Source organism: Euprymna scolopes, chromosome 25 (assembly GCF_053919585.1).
Source record: "Euprymna scolopes isolate OS-2025 chromosome 25, ASM5391958v1, whole genome shotgun sequence".
NCBI classification, from domain to species: Eukaryota; Metazoa; Mollusca; class Cephalopoda; order Sepiida; family Sepiolidae; genus Euprymna; species Euprymna scolopes.
The window spans coordinates 53,253,068-53,275,541 of record NC_136506.1 but is presented as its reverse complement, the minus strand read 5'-3'; the positions used below and the strand labels follow the sequence as shown (position 1 = coordinate 53,275,541).

General features: G+C 33.2%; 1 protein-coding gene across 5 annotated transcripts in view; it reads left to right on the top strand.

The window, feature by feature from the left end:
• Positions 1-22,474, top strand: part of LOC145247353 (ribosomal protein S6 kinase 2 beta-like) — a 291,613-nt gene that overhangs the window by 180,682 nt on the left and 88,457 nt on the right. The window lies entirely within an intron of this gene.

The window sequence follows — 22,474 nt, the reverse complement described above, 5'->3', positions numbered from 1 at the left end:
TTTGAAGTGATTCATTCTGGACATTAAAATAAAAAAAGCAAAATTTTATTGAATGACTAAATAAAAATAAAGAGAAATGATTTGCAATGGATATTATAATAGAATTATTTGTTTGCTAAGATAACATATTTGGATATGTGGTAATTCATGGTTCAGAAGTTCATAATTTATACTTATACTATTTTACCCTTATCCGATTAAAACAAAGTAATCCTTCTCATCTCTAAAAGAAATCATGTGCCTAAGGATCGAGTACTATTGGATCAATTCAATCACTTGGTTGTTCATAACCAACCCAAATTCAGATTTTTATAAAAACTTTTAATCCTATTTATTAACTGTACACCTTCATATGACACCCCTCCCTCATCTAAATAAGAATCAATTCTACTGAGAGTCAAAAAAAAAAAGTTTGAGTCTTCTAATTTTAAAGTTGCTTTTTTTTTTTTTTTTTTTTTTTTTAATGTTACAATTTGCTGCTTTCTATTTTACTATAGATAACAATATGTAGTGCTTGGTGTTTTCTCCATATTGTGCATATTATAGATGTAGAGCATAGTTAACAAACAAAAATCTTTTTATGATATAAAAAAATATATATTATGCTTACTTGGGCTTTTGGCTAAGTTCAAAGTGTAGTATCAGTTCTGACAGCATTTCAGCGAAATCATCTACTGGCCCCCTCTCCATAAACAAAAAAGGTGGTGGCAATACTTGGGAGAATGAACAGGCACCACACCGCAACCTCACCACGGCCTCCAGAATACTTTTTAAAGCAACATAATCGTGCCAATCATCAACACATGATGTGACTTCTGGAATATGACTGAGCAGTTTTTTGAAATATATGATTTCACTAGCTGTACCCGGCCACGCGTTGCTGTGGTTCCGTTTGGTGAAATGATTAAATTGAATGAATATAGCAAAATTAAAAAAAATCTGTAAGGTAGACTATTAGTTTTCGCATCACGTCATGAACTAAGTTACGTTTTTAAATATGTAGATAAACATCAATAAATAATTTGGAAATTTGCATATAGATCTATCTTATTGGCACATAGATCTATTTCATTCTTATTAGAAATCATCAGTGCAACTCATCCGAATTAAATAATGAACCCATGCATAGATATGCTACAGCAAAGGTGATTTTCATGTTGTTGCTTCTTAATGTTTTGTATGAAGGACCAAGATTTACAAAGGGCAGTGTTATTAATCTTTCTGGAGTTGAAGTCCTACGACGAACTCATGCACAGATATGCTTCAGTGAAGGATGTTTTTGCCTCTCAAATTCTTGATTGAATAATAATTTTGGAGATTGTCTTTTGGACTTCATTTTGATCCAGTTCCATAAGTTGCCATTTAATATGAAGCATTTAATTTTCCAAAACTTGTGGATACACAATATTCTTAGTAGTTCCAGTTTCAGTGCAGATGAAGAGATTCTCAGGTTTGCCGACTCTAGAACATGCAACATATAATTGCCCATGTGAGAAACAGTCAGTGTGTAAATATAAGCCACACAATTCTAAAGATTGTCCCTGTGCCTTGTTGATTGTGATTGCAAATGCCAAGCGAATAGGGAATTGCAATCTCCTAAATTGAAATGGCAGATCTGTTGGAATCATGGGAATGCGCGGAATTAAGACATCTTCACCTTTGAAAGGCCTTGACAAAATTGTTGCTTCAATGATGTTGGTCATTAATTTTTTTACTGAAAGACGTGTGCCATTACAAAGCTTAGGCTGGTTAATATTTCGCAACATGATAATTGGTACACCAATTTTCAATTGCAGTACATGTGGTGGAATCCCTGGCAAATCTAGTGAATTCAAAAACTCTGATGGATAATTGATTGCTTCGTCTGCTTCAACAACAGTGTCAACGGACTTGTCTGTGACTAACTCACCATGAATGTTCAATTGAATACTATTGTTGAGTGCATGGACGTCTTTGTTCGTGGGTGCAAGAATAGCTCGTTCACTCAGCCAACTGTGATTCATAAAGTTACGTTTTTAATTAATTCGTCTTTTGATGTAACTAAATGACAGAAGTTTTGTGGCAATTGAATTCGGCCTGAAGTCAGAGTAGCCAGCACTGTCCCATTCCCAATTTCAAACAATTGTTTTGAAAAAATCTCTGTTGATTGATTATTTTGCTGCTGGACATGCATATTTCTAGTCAAATTTAATGTCTTCACATTTTGCCAAAAAGTGGAGTATTTGAGACAAGCATTCATTTCATCTGCTGGTGTTGATCGAGGAATTACAGGAAATGTTTGCCTGAAGTCTCCAGCAAGCAATATTACTGCATTCCCAAATAATCTATCATTTCCCCGCAAATCTTGCAATGACCGATCAAGAGCCTCCAGTGATTTTTTGTGTGCCATTGTGCATTCATCCCAAACAATAAGTTTGCATTTTTGCAATACTTTTCCCATACCTGATGTTTTTGAAATATTGCACATGGGAGTTTCAATAAATTGCATGTTTAAAGGAAGTTTCAATGCAGAATGAGCAGTTCGTCCACCTGGTAGCAAAGTTGCAGCTATTCCAGAAGATGCAAGAATTAAGGCTATGCCATTTTGTGATCGAATGGCTGCCAAAATAAATTAAGAACGTTTTACCAGTTCCTCCTGGCGCATCTAAGAAAAATATATCTCCCACTCCATTATTTACAGTCTGCATTATTTTGTTGTAAACGTCTGTTTGCTCAGGTGTTAGCTTGTTAATATTTGCTTGCACATACAACAAAAGATCATCTGTGTTGTAATTTTGTTCCCTACGCAATTCTACATCAAAGAAAGCAGCAGCAGATCGAGTCGTGAGGTCATTCCCAATCGTTTGAGGAATTTGTTTGCAATTTCTAAACACAAATTTTCAATTCTTATCAATGCCTCATTATAGATTTCTGATGTAAAATCCAGACCGGTATTTGTACTTTCATTGTTTATTTGATGAAAAATGTCTTTGGCCATGTGTGATTTATATTTCTCCCATAACTCAACAGGAGATGAAGGGGAGCAATTGGTCAAGATAGTTGCAAACAATGCACGAATTTGATTAGGATGTGATGTGTTACACGCATCATTAATGCATTCATCCCAATGTCCGTCATTTTCCAATAAATTCAGAGCTTGACATGCACTGCGAAAAGTAGCATGTGTAATGCCATTGACAATTTTTAGTTGCTGGAATGATGTTGAACCAGGCACATTTATCAACAACATGCGAAGAAAGAAGCATTCATCTTGTTTGGGATGGATAGTATACAGTCTGCCTATTGTTTTTTCTTTGAATATTCCAGGTTGTCCTTCGACTTGCTCTCCTCGTTTGCGTCGTTCAAATGATTTTCTACTCTTATTCCATGTGTAATACTGAGGCACTTCCGAATAGGGAAGTGTTTTTGCAAACGTGTCAGTTTGACATAACATGAAGAAAGCCGTTAATGTTGTAGCAGGTGGATTCAAAGCTATCTGTTGCACATTTGAAGCTGTAAAGTAAACGCGCTGTCCATTTTCTAAATGTACTGATAAGTGAACAATAGCCGGACTTTGTTCATGCATTGGAAACGAAAGAATTCGCCATACAGCTTCATTGCTGCTTATGTATCTTCCAGCTTGATACTGTGCGATTTCATCAATATGTAGGCTTGCATTCAGATTATTGCTCTGTATTTTCAAGGCAAAAACTGCCATATCGCTGCCTTTATTCACATACTTACAAATGTATTTGATGGACTTTACAGAGTTACAGTATTCCACATTGATGTGCGATTTATAGGTTTTTGATAGCAAAGGTGAATATGGAACAACCCATTGGTTATCAACTTGTATATTGCCATTTCGCATTTGTATGGTTGCTAATTTACCGCCATCTTCTACTGACCTTCTTTTGTATAAAGGATATCCATCATTTCCTGTAACTGTGTTGGTTAATAATGCTCGGGGATATCGCTTAGAGCATTTACCCTCTATCATGCATGGTGAATTTGGATTAAATATCCCGCAAGGTCCATGTATCATATTTTTTATGACAACTTCATGCAAATCTTTATCAATGTCAGCATCAGGTATTTCAGCAGATATTAGATTGTCGATTTCGTTTGGATTGAGTTTGTTGTAGAGCCAGATTAGTATGTGTGAGTGTGGTAATCCTCTCTTTTGCCATTCCACTGAATACATCCAGCAGCACACAGATCCAAATACTTTGTTTTACAATGAAATTTATTAGTGATTTAAGCTTTTGTCTGAAAACACGCGCTGTAATATCATGCCTATCTACCGATGATTGCCCAGGAAGTAAGAGTTGCTGTATTTCATTCCAAGCTGGGTTGCATGTAAATGTAATGAATAGGTCAGGACGGCCATACTGACGAACATATGCAAATGTGTCTTGAGTTTACTCATGCATATGACGTGGACTGCCCAAATACGAAGATGGCAAAATGGTTAGTCTTCCAACGTTGGTTGTATTACCATCATTAACAACTGCATCACGCAAATGGATATATTCTTCAGAACGAAGTTTTGACTGATTCAAACGGATGAATAGCAAACGTTCAGTTTCAATTTTTGCATACATGTCTACAATGTATTTGTGGAATAATTGGCGGCATTTCAGAATGTGATTGTTTTCGTTCTCTCAAATCATTAATCGGTATGAGTAATAGTTCATTGCGCTGCATTTCTTATTTGTTTCTTCGTCACTAACTGGATTTATTATGTTAATATGGAAATGATATCCATCAGCACCATCCCAAAACATGATTGGATATTGCAGGGCATTGTAGCATCGATGAGTTTCAGCAATGTTTGTCAATTGATCATTCCTCCTATGAAGAACAATATCCCTTGGTTGAAATTGATCTCCAACTATAACAATTGCCACTTCATCTATAGTTGGAGCATTGAATCTTCGCACGTGTTCTCCAGTAGGCGTTTTGTCAACATGAATAACAATCTTGTGTGTATCCGATGGCATCATTTCAATTGCAGTTTTGAATAAAAGCACTAAATTGTTTTTATTATGGAGCATGTCATGCAGTTCGGAGACAATGGACCGTCTTATACTGGTTGAAATTCCACAGCGTGCATTCAGTTCATCATTGTTATCACCGATGAAATACATTTGTAGGAATTTATGTTGACCCTCTGGGTATGGAAGCAGAGATCCAACTTTATGGTAAATTTGTCCTTTTACTTTAAAAGTTGGCATGAATTGAGCTGTAATGGTTTCTGCTGCGAACGACGTCATTTGGAAGCATGAGTTGTATTTCCTGATGTTTGATAAAAAATGCTTTGATTCAGCAGTATATCCAGCAAGCAAAGTTTTTAATGGTTCTGGTGGATCTTCCAGTTGAGGTAGTTTAATTTTACCGGCTGCACAACACATTCCTTTAGTTTCTCCCTTAAATTAAAGAGCCTTGCAATAGGGACACACTTCAGTCATAGTGTCTATGTGAACATGGTGGCTCAAACTATAATCCTCATTAGGGTTGTAGTGAAATGCTAGGCGATCCCAATTCCAGGATTATTGAGCATGGAGTCGTGTTTGACGCTGATCTGCATTTCCTCGTTGACGTCTTTCGGCATGTCTCAGCCTCTCGCGTTCATTACGTTGTGAACGAAGCAAATCTGTAGCCGCATTATGGGATTGCTGTACCCGCAACCTTGCCTCCTCAAGTCTGGCTGCACGTAGATCTGCTGTTTCATTGGCACGTACTTGAATCATCCTTAGTCTACTATTTTGGTTTGCAGATGCCCGTTGTTCAGGACTTTGAGTGGCAAGTAATTGCCGCAGTGTTTCTGCATTGCAAGTACGACGACCTATGTTTGATCTTCTTCTGAGTGGCATTTTAAGGAAAAGAACTGCAGCGAAATTAACAATAACGTTTAGTAAAAGTGGACTTTTTTAAAATAGGGAACAGGATAAATGATTTTGGAAAAGAGGAATCTGTAAAAAAGATTTGATCGTTGCTCTCTCGACAGCTATAGGCTCAATTAAGGCCAATTTTTATTTTTTATACAGTTCAGTACTTTTCCTTCCGTCCAAATAGATTTGAAGAAATAATTTCTTTTTTTTTTTTTTGCTTGGAGCAAAATATTTAATGTGTTTATTTTTTTTTTTAATTATTTATAATTGAGCTGTATGTTAAACTTAGAGCAATTCCTTTTTTTTTGTATGTATTCCTGTAATTTTCCTTTTGTCAAAATAGATTTGGAGAAATAATTTTTTTGAAAATTCTTCTTGCGCTTATTTTTAATTTAGCTATATCGTCAATTAAGGCCAATTTTTTTTATCTTGTGTCCAAATAGATTTGGAAATAATTTTTTTCCGAAATTTTCTTTTTGCTTATTTTTAATTGAGGAATCTGAAAAAAGAGAAATCTGAAAAAGATATTTGTTTGATGTATTTCTCAATGTATTGCCCTGTCGACAAATGTATGGTCAAATAAGGCCAATTTTTTATTTGCAGCCAAATAGATTAGGAGAAATATATTTAAAAAAAAAAAGTTTTTTGTTGTTTATTTTTAATTGAAGAATCTAAAAAAAGAGAAGTTTGAAAAAAGTATTGGCTTGATTGATTTCTCAATTTATTTATCTGTCGAGATATGTATGGTCAATTAAGGCCTTTTTTTGCATATGGTGCAGTAAATTTCCTTGCTTACAAATAGATTTGTAGAAATATTTTTTTTTTTTGCTTATTTTCAATTGAGGAATCTGAAAATCCTTTCTTTGCTTCAAAATAGATTTGGAGCAATTTTTTTAAAATTTATATTTCTTTCTTTTTTTTTACTTATTGGTAATTGAGCTGTATGGTCAATTAAGAGCAATTTCTTTTTCTTTGTAGTCATGTAGTTTTCCTTGTGTCAAAGTAGATTTGTAGAAATAATGATTTTTTGTAATTTTTTTTTTTTTTGCTTACTTTCAATTGAGGAATCTGAAATTCCTTATATAGCTTCAAAATAGATTTGAAGCAATATTTAAAAAAATTTTTTTTTTTTCTTTTGCTTATTGTTAATTGAGCTGTGCGGTCAATTAAGAGCAATTTCTTTTTCTTTGTAGTCCTGTAGTTATCTTTGCGTTAAAATAGATTTGTAGAAATGATTTTTTGTAATTTTTTGCTTAGTTTGATTAGAGGAATCTGAAAAAAGAGAAGTATGTAAAAATATTTGCTCGATTGTTTTCTCAAATAATTAGCCTATTGAGAACTTATGTTCAAATAAGCACAATGTGTAGAAATATTTTTTATAAATTTTCCTTTTTCTGCTTATTTTTAATTGAGCTGTAGCATCAAATAAGGCCAATTATTTTATATGTACTTCTGTACTTCTTGTATCCAAATAGATTTGGAAATAATTTTTTCCTAAATTTTCTTCTTGCTTATTGTTAATTTAGGAATCTGAAAAAAGAGAAATCTGAAAAAGATATTTGTTTGATTTATTTCGCAATGTATTGGCCTGTCAACAAATGTATGGTCAAATAAGACCAATTTTTTTCATTTGCGGCCAAATAGGTTTGGAGAAATATATTTTAAAAAAAAAGTGTTTTGTTGTTTATTTTTAATTGAAGAATCTGAAAAAAAGAGAAGTCTGAAAAAAAAATATTGGCTTGATTGATTTCTCAATTTATTTATCTGTCGAGATATGTATGGTCAATTAAGACCTTTTTTTTTGCATATGGTTCAGCACTTTTCCTTGCTTACAAATAGATTTGTAGAAATATTTTCGTTTTTTTTTTTTTTTTTGCTTATTTTCAATTGAGGAATCTGAAAATCTTTTCTTTGTTTCAAAATAGATTTGGAGCAATTTTTTTTATTTGTTATATTTTTCTTTTTTTTTTTTTTGCTTATTGGTAATTGAGCTGTATGGTCAATTAAGGCCAATTTAGCTTTCTATGTGGTTGTGTAGTTTTCTTTTTGTCCAAATAGATTTGGAGAAATGAATTTAGTTTTCAAATAGTTTTATGTTTTAATGTCTGTTTTTAATTGAGGAATCTGCTTGAGTGATTTCTCAATTTATTTGCCTGTATGGCCAAGTAATGCCAATTTTTTAATGGTAATTCTGTAATTTTGTTTGCGTCCAAGTAGGTTTGATTCTTTGTTTCTGCAAGTTTTTAATTAAGCAATCTGAAAAAAAGAGGAGACTGAAGAAAAACATATGCTTGATAGATATCGCAATATAATCAATTGTTTGGCCAGTCAACAGCTGTATCGTAAATATTAGGCCAAGTGTTTTTTAGTAAACAGATGGCTCGTACGCTATTTATATAAAAAAAATGGAATTTTGGAATGCGAGATGCTGTAAAAAAAAAATGTAGAAATAAGATTGAATGAAAAAAAAAACAGCAAATGAATTTTTATGGAAAAAAAAAAGAAACTTACCAAGGAATTTGTTGAATATCAGAATAAAAATAAAAAAAATAAATAAAAAATAAACGGAAAGAAAAACGTGAGGAAAAAAAATGTGGTAAATTTTTACAGCAAATGAATTCGATCGAAACAACAAATTTATTTTAGGTAGGCTTGTTGTAATTTAAATGAAAAAAAAATGGAATTTTGGAATGCGAGATGCCGTTAAAAAACAAATGTAGAAATAAGATTGACTGCAAAAAAAAAAAAAAGAAACAGCAAATGAATTAGTAAGAAAAACAAAATAATTTGTAAATCCTGTAATTCGAGATAAGTTCAAATATGAAGTTATTTAGAAAAAAAAAACAGCAAATGAATTTTTATGGAAAAAAAAGAAACTTACCAAGGAATTTGTTGAATATCAGAATAAAAATTAAAAAAATAAATAAATAAAAAATAAACGGAAAGAAACACGTGAGGAAGAAAGCAAATGAATTCGATTGAAACAATTTTTAAGAATTTGTAACACTGAAAATGTTGTCATGCCAAATCGTCAAATCGTAGTGCAATCATTCCCACGTGCATTCTACCGGAAATAAAATTTGACCACAGGTTCGCATTTAAGAAAAATATATTTATTTTATTTTATATATTTTTATAATTTGGGATGTTAATTTATAGACTGTCTGAAGCGTTCAAATAAATTGGTAATGTACAAATATGGTTTTATTAATAACGAACGAACCCAGAATTACATTTCTAATTCGAAATCGTCAAATCGTTGTGAATTGCCTGCAAACCGGAAATAAAATGGAACATAGTTCTGCATTTACAAAAAATATTTTTATTTTATTTAATATATTTTTATAATTCGCGAGGTAAATTTATTTTAATAACATAAACACATCCCTCTACTCTAAAGATAGGTTGTCTGAAAATTTCAAATAAATTGGTAATGTAGAAATATGGTTTTATTCACTTTTAACGAACCAAATTTACATTTTTATATATATAGATTATAAATTGTTTGTATTTTTTCATTATGGGTACTACATTGTAGAAGCACCTAGTTGCTTTACAATAAACTAATCAAGAAATTGGATTAAGAAGCAGATACTTAATGTTAACTAATACTAAACAAAAATAGAGATAATACATACCAGTTTCTTATTTAATAAATTCTTAGGTGAAAGTACAGAATAGTTTAAATAATACTTTCCCCTCTCCATATTAAGAATGGCTTTCTAAATGTTATTTTAACACTGTCCGTATTCCATGTATCATCCCCTCTTCTTCTGTCTTAAAATAATGTATGAAATTAAGTAAAAAAGATATATAGGTTTGTTTTTATATTTACAAACTTCAAAAGTTGGTGTCATCAGTTATAACTGAAATTAAAAAGAACTGAGTGTTCCGGCCTGAGAAAAAAAAAACAAATGTATGCGCATGCGCACAAAAATACAAAATGTCAGCTAATGCTTAATGAACATTTTACATGTAAATTTGCCGATGGCTGTATACGATATACATGCATGTAAGCAAAGATATTATTCACTATAAACCACCCTTGGTGCATGAATATTATTTCCTGATAATTTCAGTGCTATGTAACCAGTAGTTTAAGAGTTTCCCTGTTAGATATTTCCACACACACATCTACTATTTTATTTATATAGATTAATCAATGATTTACTGAAATCAAACATGCAACCATGTAAAGTACTAAAACAAAGCATTTACAAAAAAAAAATAAGATGGGAAAATGAGGCAAGGTAAAAAAAAACTCACAACTACATTATAAAAGGAGAGTGAATGCCTAATTAGTATTTACTCTCTTTCCTTCTCACACTCTAGAAAATATGTGGCCACTTTTCATTTGTTTGTTTTTTTTGTTTACACAATTAGTATCCTCTCCCTCTGTCGGCCTACCTGCTGATTTGATACCCGTGACTTTTCACCTTTATATTATACTAGCATGGATATCCGGCGTTGCTTGAGTATGGAGAGGTGGTATAGTAAGGGTATTAAGCAACCAATCCCCTAAAAAAATAAGTGCCTATGAGTACCTGTGCGAGCACAACAAAACAAATAAAATTAGCCACAGTAGCCAGGCTAAAACCTGTAATGCAAAAAAGGAAAAGAAAGGTGAAAAAAGCAAACACTTCAGTCATTTTGCCCACAGCACACTTACGAGTTATGGGCCTTCGAAATAACGCATTTAAAGCAGATATTAAGATTGCAAGGGAAGAACAGATAAAAACACAAAAATGTAATCGGCCAGAAAAAGAAAAAGTATGTGAACACCTCCCCACCAGAAAAAGGATATGAAGATAAGCTATTCTCCGGATATTGAGCAGTTAAGTGGTTTTCTTTAATGCTGCCTCAGTCTGGAAAGATTTTTTTTATTACGGTCTGTTGCAACGAAAACGTGAAAATAATTTAGTTTCAAAAATAGCAAAGAAGAATTTGTTTTAACTGAAATAACTGTTATAAAAATGATTAGTTATGACTTGATGTGTTAAAAGAAAAAAAATTACTAGTCATGTGAAAAAATCACATTACAAAATAAGAAAAATGTTTCGTTTTAATTTAAAAAAAATGCTAAATAAAAATCTTTTAATCCTGTGCAAATGTTTTTTTTTTTTTCATTGGATTAAAATTTTAACCTGCAGTTTACTTAAACTTCTGATAAAAGTATCAAAATAAGGAAATTGTTTTTGTTTTAATATAAAGGTGTTTGGAGGTGTGTGTTAAGCAAAAAACAAAAAGTGGTATTAGGAAGGCAGGCTCGAACCCGTACCACAAAGGAAGAAAAGAATGAAAAAAGAAAAAGTGACGTGTTTGCTTTTGTGTCCATCGCAAAAACCGTAAGTGACACATATTTAAACTAAGGCTAGATGATCGAAAAGAAGGGCTGACTTTTGAAAATATTGGCGAAAAAAAGCGACCCTTCCCTGTAGAAAAGTGCCCAGTTAAGAGTGAAGGAATTAATGTTTTTGGCTAACTTTTCGATATTTGTTGTCCGAAGAGTCAAGCTTCAAAACAATACCAATCTTGTGAAAATCTGTCGCCTCTGTCGAAAGTTTTAGGCAGACATACATACATACATTTAAACAGACGGGTGAGATTTATATTATAGACTAGTGGAGGTGCCCGGCGTTGCCCGGGTGTTTGTAGGTAAGAAAGAAAAAAAAATTTAGTAGAGAGGTAGCTCAAACCCGAAGCCTTATGGCTAAGACGGGGGAAAAAGTGACACGTTACCATGACGCTAAGGGAGCAGAGAAGTGAGAATGGGTAAAATTAAATGTTTCAAAAAGCAGTTAAATGAACGTCAATGTCTGGTTTTCTAGGTCAAACATCATGCCATAGAGAAATTAAATCACATAAAAGTTGCTCAAATAAAAGATATACATACCTCGTTTCGTAAATCGGAGATATTATAATTTAGAAAGCATGTAAAAAGTTGTAAGAATTAGTAACCCCCCTCCCTCCCCAAGCCTTTGCCGGACATACAGAAAAATAAAAAATGTACACACACATTTTCACTTTTATATTATAGATTAGCGGGGCTACCCGGTGATTCTCGGGACCGTATAAACAATGAGAAAATTGAATTTGATTTTGAATATGTTTGTTATTCTTACAAGAGAGGAATTTTTAATGTCTATATATCATTTGCTATTTTGAGCAAAAGAATATTTTACCTACCTAGTATTACACGTATGAAATAATTGTATATTACCTAGGGTAGGTAATTTACAGCATGTATATGAAACAATTTTACCTTTGTAAGGACGGGTAATATACAACTCATACTTAAAATATTTTTACCTACACTAAGACGGGTAATTTAAACATATATAAGAAACAATTTCACATACATTTTTTGTACCTCAATACGGACATTACTCTCTCCAACCTAACCCCCAAAAGAAAAAGCAAGAGCACATTTAAAATTAACATATCTTGCTTCTTTCTACCCACCACTACAATGATCACATCATTCCCGGATAACATAAAAAAATTCAATAAAAATATAGATTACCCCCTAAAGAAACTGGCCTAGTAAACTAAAAAAACAAAAAACTAACAATATATATGTATTAATCTAATTTCGAGATCGTAAACTGTTTAAGCCATATTGGGAATCGACTTCACAAATGAAGACTTTATATTCTTCCACCCTCATTAAATCCAGAACGATGCTGATTATTCTGCTAGTATATATTTGCCCCTATCTCATTCAATCCTGAGCAATGCCAGGAATTTTGCTAATATATATTTCCATCAATTTTCTTCAGTTCCGGGCGACGCCGAGGATATTGCTAGTAAATTTTCTCACCTATCTCATTCAATCTTGAACAACTCTGGGTATTCTGCTATCTAATATATGTGCAACTATTTAATAAAATCCAGGGCGACGTCAAGTATTCGTCTTCTGTATCATTCATCCCCAGGCGATGCCAGGTATTCTGTTAGTATTTATTTGTACCTGCATTATTGAATCCCGGGCGATGCCTGATATTCTGCTTCTATGTATTCACACTAATCAAATAACTCGCATTTAATAATTTTTCATAATTCTTGGCCATGTTACTAGTTTAGACAATCATTTTTCATGATTTAACGCGCATGATCACCCGTCTCCCCTTACTAAAATAGTAATTTGAAATATTGTCTGGGCTGTTTTTTTAATTAAAAACACACCAGTCAAATAACTTACATTTCATCATTTTTCATAATTCTTGGATATGTTACTAATTTCGACAATAATTTTTCACGATTCAACTCGCATTATTGCCCCCCCCCCCTTACTAAACTAATAACTTTGATACATTGTCTAGGCTGGTTATTTCATTACAAACACACCAATAAAATAACTCGCATTTAATCATTTTTCAAAATACTTGGATAAGTTACTAATTTCGACAATCATTTTAAATGATTTAACCCACATTATCGACCCACTTTATTAAAATAATAACTTTGATACATTCTGCTAGTATATATTTCCAGCAAGGTTATTCAATCCCAGGCCATGCCATGTACTCTTCTTTATATATATTTCCACCTATTTAATCCATTCAAGGGCGATTCTGGGTATTCTGCTAGTATGTATTAACATCTATCTAATTCAATCCTGGGCGGCGCTAGGTATTCTGCTAGTATATAATTCCACCTACATCATTCAATCCCGGGCGACATTGGTATTCTGTTTGTATATATTTCCGCTTATGTAATTCAATACTGTGCGATGCCAGGTATTCTGTTAATATATATTTCCACCTATCTAATCCAAATGCAGACGATGGCTGATATTCTACTTGTACATATTTCCACCTATCTCATCCAATCCCGGGAAACGCCAGGTATTCTTCTAGTACATATATCCATCCATAGTACGATGCCGGGTATTCTGCTAGTATATATATCCATCCATCTCATACAATCCTGCGCGATGCCGAGTATTCTGCTAGTACAAATATCCACCTATCTTATCTGATCCCAGGTATTCTGCTAGGAAACATTCCACCTATTTCATTCAATCCCGGCCAACGCTGAGTATTCTGCGAGTACATATATCCACCTATCTCATCCAATCCCTGGCAACGTTGGGTATTTTGCTAGTACATATCCGGGCGACGCCGGGTATTCTGCTAGTACAAATATCCACCTATCTCATCCGATCACAGGCGACGCTGGGTATTCTGCTAGGAAACATTTCACCTATTTCATCCAATTCCGGGCAACGCCAGGTATTCTGCTAGTACATATTACTCCACATGAATTCCTTAGTGTAGTATCAGTCTTAGCATTTGAGTGACTTTACTCCCCCTCCTCCTTAACTCAGGATTACTTGATATATTTACGTGATTTCTTAAATGTTACAAATCAGCTCCCAGCGTGCACTGATTCGTTACCTGCTTTTTGGAATCAGCAGTTTAGTGAAGTGATTTTTGGAATATAACATCTTGTCTCAATTTAGTACACAATAAATATATAATATGCTTCTTTTTTTAATAGAAGATAATGTTTGGTAGGGAATTATACTATATAATATGGTTACTTGGTCTTTTGGCTAAGATCAAAGTGTAGTATCTGGTCTTAGAATTCAAGCAGTCTCATCTTTCCCCCACTCCCGTTTCCCCTAAACAGAATTAGATCATATTGTTACTAATACTAAAAGAAAATGGCCGTTTGTTTTTGTTTTGTAAACATAGTGAGGCATTCCTCTCATTTCTAAATATTTTTAAGCGTAATCTTTTTTTCCTGATCATTTTTGCTTGTCATTTTTCATTATACTCTCATATGTTACTATTTTTAACCCGATAATAACGTTGGTACCATTTTCATTACGTGTAAGTGAATATTTTAAATTGTACGATTTGACCCATAAAGAGTCTGGTATTGTATACATTGTATTGTATACAAATATCGCTATTAAAGTGTGCTGACGTCACATCACATTTTTTCAAAAATGTATAAATATCATTAAATTATTACTAAAATACGAAAAGGAAAACAAAAAAAAATGTTGCGTTTTTTTGGGGGGGCACCCCCATGCAGAAAACCGGCCACATTAACAACTTGATCGTTGGGGCAAAAATTTTGATATTTGTCATCCGAAGGTTGGACCTTTAATATGATACCAAATTTGTCAATTTTGGTTGTGTCTGTCGAAAGTTTTTGGTGGACACACAAACAAAACAGATTTTCCCTTTTATATATTAGACTAGCGGGGCTACCCGACATTGATCGGGACCGCATAAACAATGAGAAAATTGAATATGATTTTGAATAGATTTGTTATTCTTAGAGAGAAATTTTAGTGTCCATTTATCATTTGCTATTTCGAGCAAAAGAATAGCTTGGACGAGTATTAGACGTATGAAATAACTGTATCTTACCTAGGGTAGGTAATTTACAGCATGTATATGAAATAATTTTACTTTTGCAAGGACGGTGAATATACAAAACATATTTAAAATAATTTTACCTACGCTAAGACAGGTAATTTAAATGTATATATGAAACAATTTCACATACTTTTTGACCCCAAAACGGACATTACTCTCTCCAATCCAACCCCCAAAAGAGAACTTAAAATTAGCACAACCCTCAAAAGAGAACTTCAAAATTAACATAATCATGCTTCTTTTTACCCACCTCTCCAACCCTCACATCATGCCCGGATGATAACATAAAAAATAAAAATAAATATAGATCACCCCCTACAGAAACTGGCCTAGTAAACTTTCATAGTAAACAAACAATATATATGTATTAATCTAATGTTGAGATCGTAAGCTGTTTAAGCGATATCCGGAATCAACTTTACAAATAAATTAATTTTGAGATAGAAAATTGTTTAAACCATTTCTGGTACTAACTTTATATTCTATCACTCTCATTTAATCCAGAGTGACGCGGGTTATTCTGCTAGTATATATTTGTCCCTATCTCATTCAATCTGGGACAATGCCAGGAATTCTGCTAATAGATATTTCCATCAATATCCTTCAATCCCAGGCAACGCCGGGGATATTGCTAGTATATTTTCTCCCCTATCTCATTCAATCTTGACCAATGCTGGGTTTTTTACTAGTGCATATTTGCAGCCATCTTATGCAATCCCGAGCGACGCCAAGTATTGGTCTATTCTGTAATTGTACCTTTCTTATTCAATCCCAGGAGGTGCCAGGTATTCTGTTAGTATTTATTTGCACCTGCCTTATAAAATCTTGGGCGATGCCTGGTATTCTGCTTCTATATATTTCCACCTATCTCATTCAATCCCAAGTGATGCCGGGTATTTTGCTAGTATATATTCTGACCTACTTTATTCAATCCAGGGCAGCGCTGGGTATTCTGCTAGTATATATCGCCATCAATCTCCTTAAATCCTGGGCGATGCAAGGAATTCTTCTAGTATATATTTCAATCAATCTCCTTTAACCCCAGACCACAGCACCAGATATTCTGCTAGTATATATTTGCATCTATCTCATTCAATCCAAGGCACCCATGTATTTGGCTAGCATACATTTGCATGTATCTCATTCAACCGTGGGTGACTCCGGGTATTCTGCTAGTATATATTTGGGCCTATCTCGTTGAATCCTATAATTCTTGGATATGTTACTAATTTTTACAATCATTTTTCATGATTTAACCCACATTATCACCCTGCTCTTACTAAAATAAAAACTTTCATACATTGTCTGGGCTGTTTATTTCATTACACACACACACACCAATAAAATAACTCACATTTCTTTATTTTGCATAATTCTTGGATATGTTACTAATTTCTACCATCATTTTTATGATTTAACCCACATTATCGCCTATTACTAAAATAATAACTTTTAGACATTATCTGGTCCGTTTATTTCATTACAAACACACCAATAAAATAACTCACATTTCATAATTTTTCATAATTCTTGAATATATTACCAATTTCAACATTCATTTTTCATGATTTAACCCACATTATCGTCCCCCTCTTACTAAAATAATAACTTTGACACATTGTTTTGGTTGTTTATTTCATTGCAAACACACTACTTAAAAAGTCGCATTTCATCGTTTTTTTCATAATACTTGGATATGTAACTAATTTTGACAACCATTTCTCATGATTTAACCCACATTATCGCTCCCTCCCTATTACTAAAATAATAACTTTGAAACATTGTCTAGGCTGCTTATTTCATTACAAACATACCAATCAATAGTCATCTTTACTTGTAAACGGTTTCTGCCATTTCTGGGACGGTCTTCATATACCTCACCCCACTGTTAAAAATATACATGAAATATTCCCAAGTAGTTACCCATCTAATAATGACCAAGCTCATTGTTGCTTAACTTTGGTGATTTACATAAAGCATTTGGTGTTCCCAAGTAGTCACCCATCTAATAATAACCAAGCTGATTGTCGCTTAACTTTGGAAATCAACATAAAGCATTCTGTATTCCCAAGTAGTCACCCATCTAATAATAACCAAGCTGATTGTCGCTTAACTTTGGAAATCAACATAAAGCATTCTGTATTCCCAAGTAGTCACCCATCTAATAATAACCAAGCTGATTGTCGCTTAACTTTGGAAATCAACATAAAGCATTCTGTATTCCCAAGTAGTCACCAATTTAATAATAACCAAGCTCATCGTTGCTTACTTTTGCTGATCTACATAAAACATTCTGTATTCCTAAGTAGTTACCTGTCTAATAAAGACTCAGCTCATTGTTTCTTAACTTTGGTGATCGACATACAGCATTTTGTATTCTCAAGTAGTCACCCATCTGATACTGACCAAGCTCATTGTTGCTTAACTTTGCTGATCTACATAAAGCAATTTGTATACTCAATTAGTCACGCATCAAATATTGACCAAGTTTATTGTTGCTTAACTTTGGTAAGCTACATAAAGCATTTTGTATTCCCAAGTAGTCACCCATTTAAGAATAACCAAGATAATGTTGCTTAACTTTGGTTATCTATATAAAGCATTTTGTATTCCCAAATAGTAACCCATCCTATAATAACTAAGCTAATTGTTGCTTAACTTTGGAGATCTATATGAAGCATTTGGTAATCCCAAGTAATTACCCATCTAATAATCACCAAGCCCATTGTTTCTTAAGTTTTGTTTTCTACATAAAGGATTATGTATTCCTAATTAGTCACCCATCTGATAATGACCCAGCTCATTGTTGCTTAACTTTGGTGATCTACAAAAGGTATTTTGTATTCCAAAGTAGATACACATCTGATAATCCCTAAGCTCATTGTTGCTACCTTTGGTGATCTACATAAAGCATTTTGCATTCCCTAGTAGTTTTGTTTTCTACATAAAGGATTATGTATTCCCAAGTAGTCACCCATCTAATAATGACCATGCTCATTGTTGCTTAACTTTGGTAATCTACATAAAAGCATTTTGTATTCCCAAGTAGTCACCCATTTGAGAATGACAAAGATAATGTTGCTTAACTTTAGTGATCTACATAAAGCATTTGGTGTTCCCAAGTAGTCACCCATCTGATAATGACCAGACTCTATGTTGCTTAACTTTAGTGATCTACATAAAGCATTTGGTGTTCCCAAGTAGTTACACATCTGATAATGACCAAGCTCATTATTGCTGAACTTGGGTTATCTACATAAAGCATTGTGTATTTCCAAGTAGTCACTCATCTGAGAATGACCACACTCATTGTTGCTTAACTTTGCTTATCTACATAAATCAAAGTCACCTATCGAATAATGACCAAGCTCCTTGTATCTTAACTTTAGTGATCTACATAAAGCATTTTATATTCCCTAGTAGTCACCAATCTGATAATGACCAAGCTCATTTTTGCTTAACTTTAGTGATCTACATAAAGCATTTTGTATTCACAAGTAGCCATCTGATAATGGCCAGACTCATTGTTGCTTAACTTTAGTAATCTATATAAAACATTCGGTAATCCCTAGTAGTTACCCATCTAATAATGACCCAGCTCACTGTTGCTTAACTTTCGTTATCTACATAAAGTATTTTGTATTCAATTTGTATTAAAAGAAAAGAAGTTAAAGAACTCAAAGCTGAATTGTAATGCATTTTATGTACAAATAACTGAAATCGAAATCTAGGAATGTTTAAAAATGAATATATTGCAATATTTCTTTGGTATTATTGTAGATTAATACTCTCCGTTAACCCACCCCCACCGCATCTGATCACCCCTCCAAAATATACGATTTTACCTTTGTTTAAAACGTTAATGAAAGATAAACAAGTATTATTTTAGAATTTAATGTAAAATGATTCCCCATTTTGAGCCATTCTAGTGTTTTAGGGCAGTTAACCATTTTTTTTTCTATCGGAGATAAAATCCTCTGTGTCTTTTTTTTCTTCTAAAGACGATTATGTGTGGTTTTAAGAGGGCCTTTGTGCAATTATGAGAGGGTGGGGAAGTTGCCACTCTGACTTTGGGCTAATGATAGAGCTAAGGAAAATTGTGTGAACACCCTGAAAACTTGATAGAAACAAAACAAAAACAATTTTAGAATTTAGAGTGGGGGTTAGTTTCACGTAAATTTAATGTAAAATAATTCACCATTTCGAGACCATTCTAGCGTTTCAGGACAGTTGATTAATTTATTTTTTTTTATGGGTGATAAATGGTGCACTTTTCTTTAAGGAAGGTTTTTTTCTTTTTTTTATATAAACACTTATATGTAGCTTACCAAGGAACTTTGGTGAAGAGCTTGCCACTTAGACTTAGCGTTATTGTAAGGGCTAAAGGTTTTAAGAGGAGGAAGCTTGCCACTCCTACCTAGGATTAGAGGTAGGATTAAGGGAGTTTTTAAAATTTTTTTTTTTTAAGGCATTTGACCCCCATATTTACGGTTAATGGGTCATAATTATTGGCCTTTGAAAATGTTATGCCTTAGATTTTGGACATCGAGTTACTTTTAAATATGAAATTTATTTTTGTTTGTCGTAATTCTTTAGGGGTATGAAACTTGACAAGAACTATGACAAATAGACAAAAAAGTGACGTCACTAACAGAAAACGTGAAGTTTGGAAAACTTATTAAGTATTTTGCCCACTTATTTAAATACCAAATATTTTTTGCTAAAGCTAACAAGTCGTTCACAAATTTTTGATAAATTTGGTTTTTATTTTACATTTCTTGTCTGAGTGACACATTATTTCGTTAAACTTTCCAGTTTAAGACATTTTTTAATTTCTTTACCAGGACTTCGGGCCAAGATCACAGTGTAGTATTCTGATGCTACACTTTGCCTTTTCTGTCCTCTCTCAGTGAAGGAGAAATTCTTTATGGCTGAAATAATTTTTATCTTTGTTTCTGTCCAGATTAACCCTTTTTGGGAAGCTGGATTTTCCTCGCATTAACTGACCTTGTGTCTAACTCTGTCCTCGTGGGGAGGCACTTAAATAGGAACTTAACTAGAAACTGAACACCTCCTACAAATATTTAAATATTGATTTTGTATTTTAAAAAAAAATTTTTTTTTGATATAATTGGGTAGATTAGTGCCCATTCGATTATAATCCGCTGAAAAAAATTGTAAAAAAAGACGAAAAAAATGTATTGGGGGGTACTGCTCGCACACGTGAAGCAAAAAAATCATATTTCACATTTTTTTTTTTTTTTTTTTTTTTTTTAAACAAAACTGTTTAATTCATCAAAAACTAATGTAATGGATAAAAGTGCACACGTTACATATTTGTTTTTCAACTATATTAAAATTTGACCAAAAATAACGCCGGATTGCTTTAAAATTATATATTCTGCTAACCGAATAGCTCTAGTTAAGCTAAATATGTAAGAACATTTTTTTTTTTATATCTATACTTTCATTTTTTTTAATTTTTAATTCGTTCTGGAATAAAAACAAAACAAAAGTTTGTTTACAGTAAAGTAATTAATACCAGTGATAGTAGCTGCTGCTGCTTCTACAGATCGTTTTTCGATACTTTTTAAGAATAGAACAATTTTTTCCAGGTATGATTTTAAATTGCTCGGTACCACAAGATAAAACTGGTTACATTTTTATTTTGAACAGATAAATGTAATAAAAAAGATTGATTTATTTAACAGTGAGCGTCCGAAGAAATTTTTTTTCAAAATTTTCCAAACTCGTCATGTTGAAGTCTTTTTTTAACACAACAAAAAAAATGAGCTGTCAAAAGAATTTCAGACAACTGAATGTATTAAAAGTAATATCTCTTCTAATTTCATGTCAAAATTTTAAAGAGAATCGTGGTACGACCATTTACAAATCAGGGGTCATTACAAAATCTTACAGAAAATGCCATTTTATGATAACATTTTTAGCACTTTATTTGCTTAAAACTCTTAAAATATATAATGTACATTATTATTTACTAATTTATTTGAAAGTATATACATTTTCAAACAAAACTGTGGTATTTTGAGGACTTAAGATGCTTTGGTTTTTAAAATATGACGATTTTAGCAGAACCCCCTTGAAATCTGTAATTATCCAAAGCGTTTTATCATCCATGTGTATTGCTAATTAGAGTAGAAGGCTTTCTTACATCTCGTGATCTCTACTGTGAAGGGGTGGGGTTTTGCTGCTTGTCGGATTTGTCGGGGGTATTTACATCAAAGGAGTTTGTAGTTCGTCAGAGCATCCACCATTAAAATACTTTTGGACAGGCAGAAAGATGTAACATTTCATCGATGGAACAGAGGCTGAAGCTTAGATGACAGTTCATCAGGTTGGCAACTCTCTTTTGAACCCTGTCCAGGAGCGAGAGACTAGTAGCAGATGCACCAGCCTAAAGGTGATAAATGACTGAATGGTGGCCTTGTATAAGTACAGGATACTTTCAGGCATAAGTAACTTTCTAGCACCCACCTTCCTTCTTTCCTTCTAGAGCCCATCTTCCTCACACCAGCCCTGGCAATGCTCTCAATGTATCTGTTCCCTGAGAACGTTAAGCTGAGGAGTTTGAAAGAAGCACTTTCAGGTAATCTTTAGCCATAGATATTGTTCGTTGATAAGGTTTCTTGTAATTATTGAAGGAAATAAGCAGTCTTGGTAGCATTGAATGTGGCCATCCATTTTTGTCCCCATTCCACTACAGATTGGAGGTCTTCCTCTAGTGTTTCTGCCATTTCCTTAGATATGTGTTCATTTATTTTCCCCTTGTGCATGTTGTAGAGAGTAGTGTCGTCAGAAAATATACCCATCTTAAAAACAATTTTATCAGGGAGGTCATTTATGAATATCAGGAATAATAAAGGTTTGAGGTACTCCCGCGTTTATATCATATTGTTTAGATGTACGACCGTCGAGGACAACCTGGATTTTTCTCTTACTTAAGAAGGATTTAATTACATTATGTATTCTTCCAGTGATACCATATGATCTAATTTTCTTTAGAAGACCATCGTGCCATACCCTGTCAAAAAAGCCTTAGATATATCGAGGGCTACTGCTCTAGCCTCCCCTGTTTTGTCCAGTAAACGGTATATACGTTCAGAGATTACAGTTAGTTATCTGCTGTAGAATGGGCTTACTTAAATCCATATTGATTGTCGGTCAGGAGTTTAGCAGCTGCAAGGT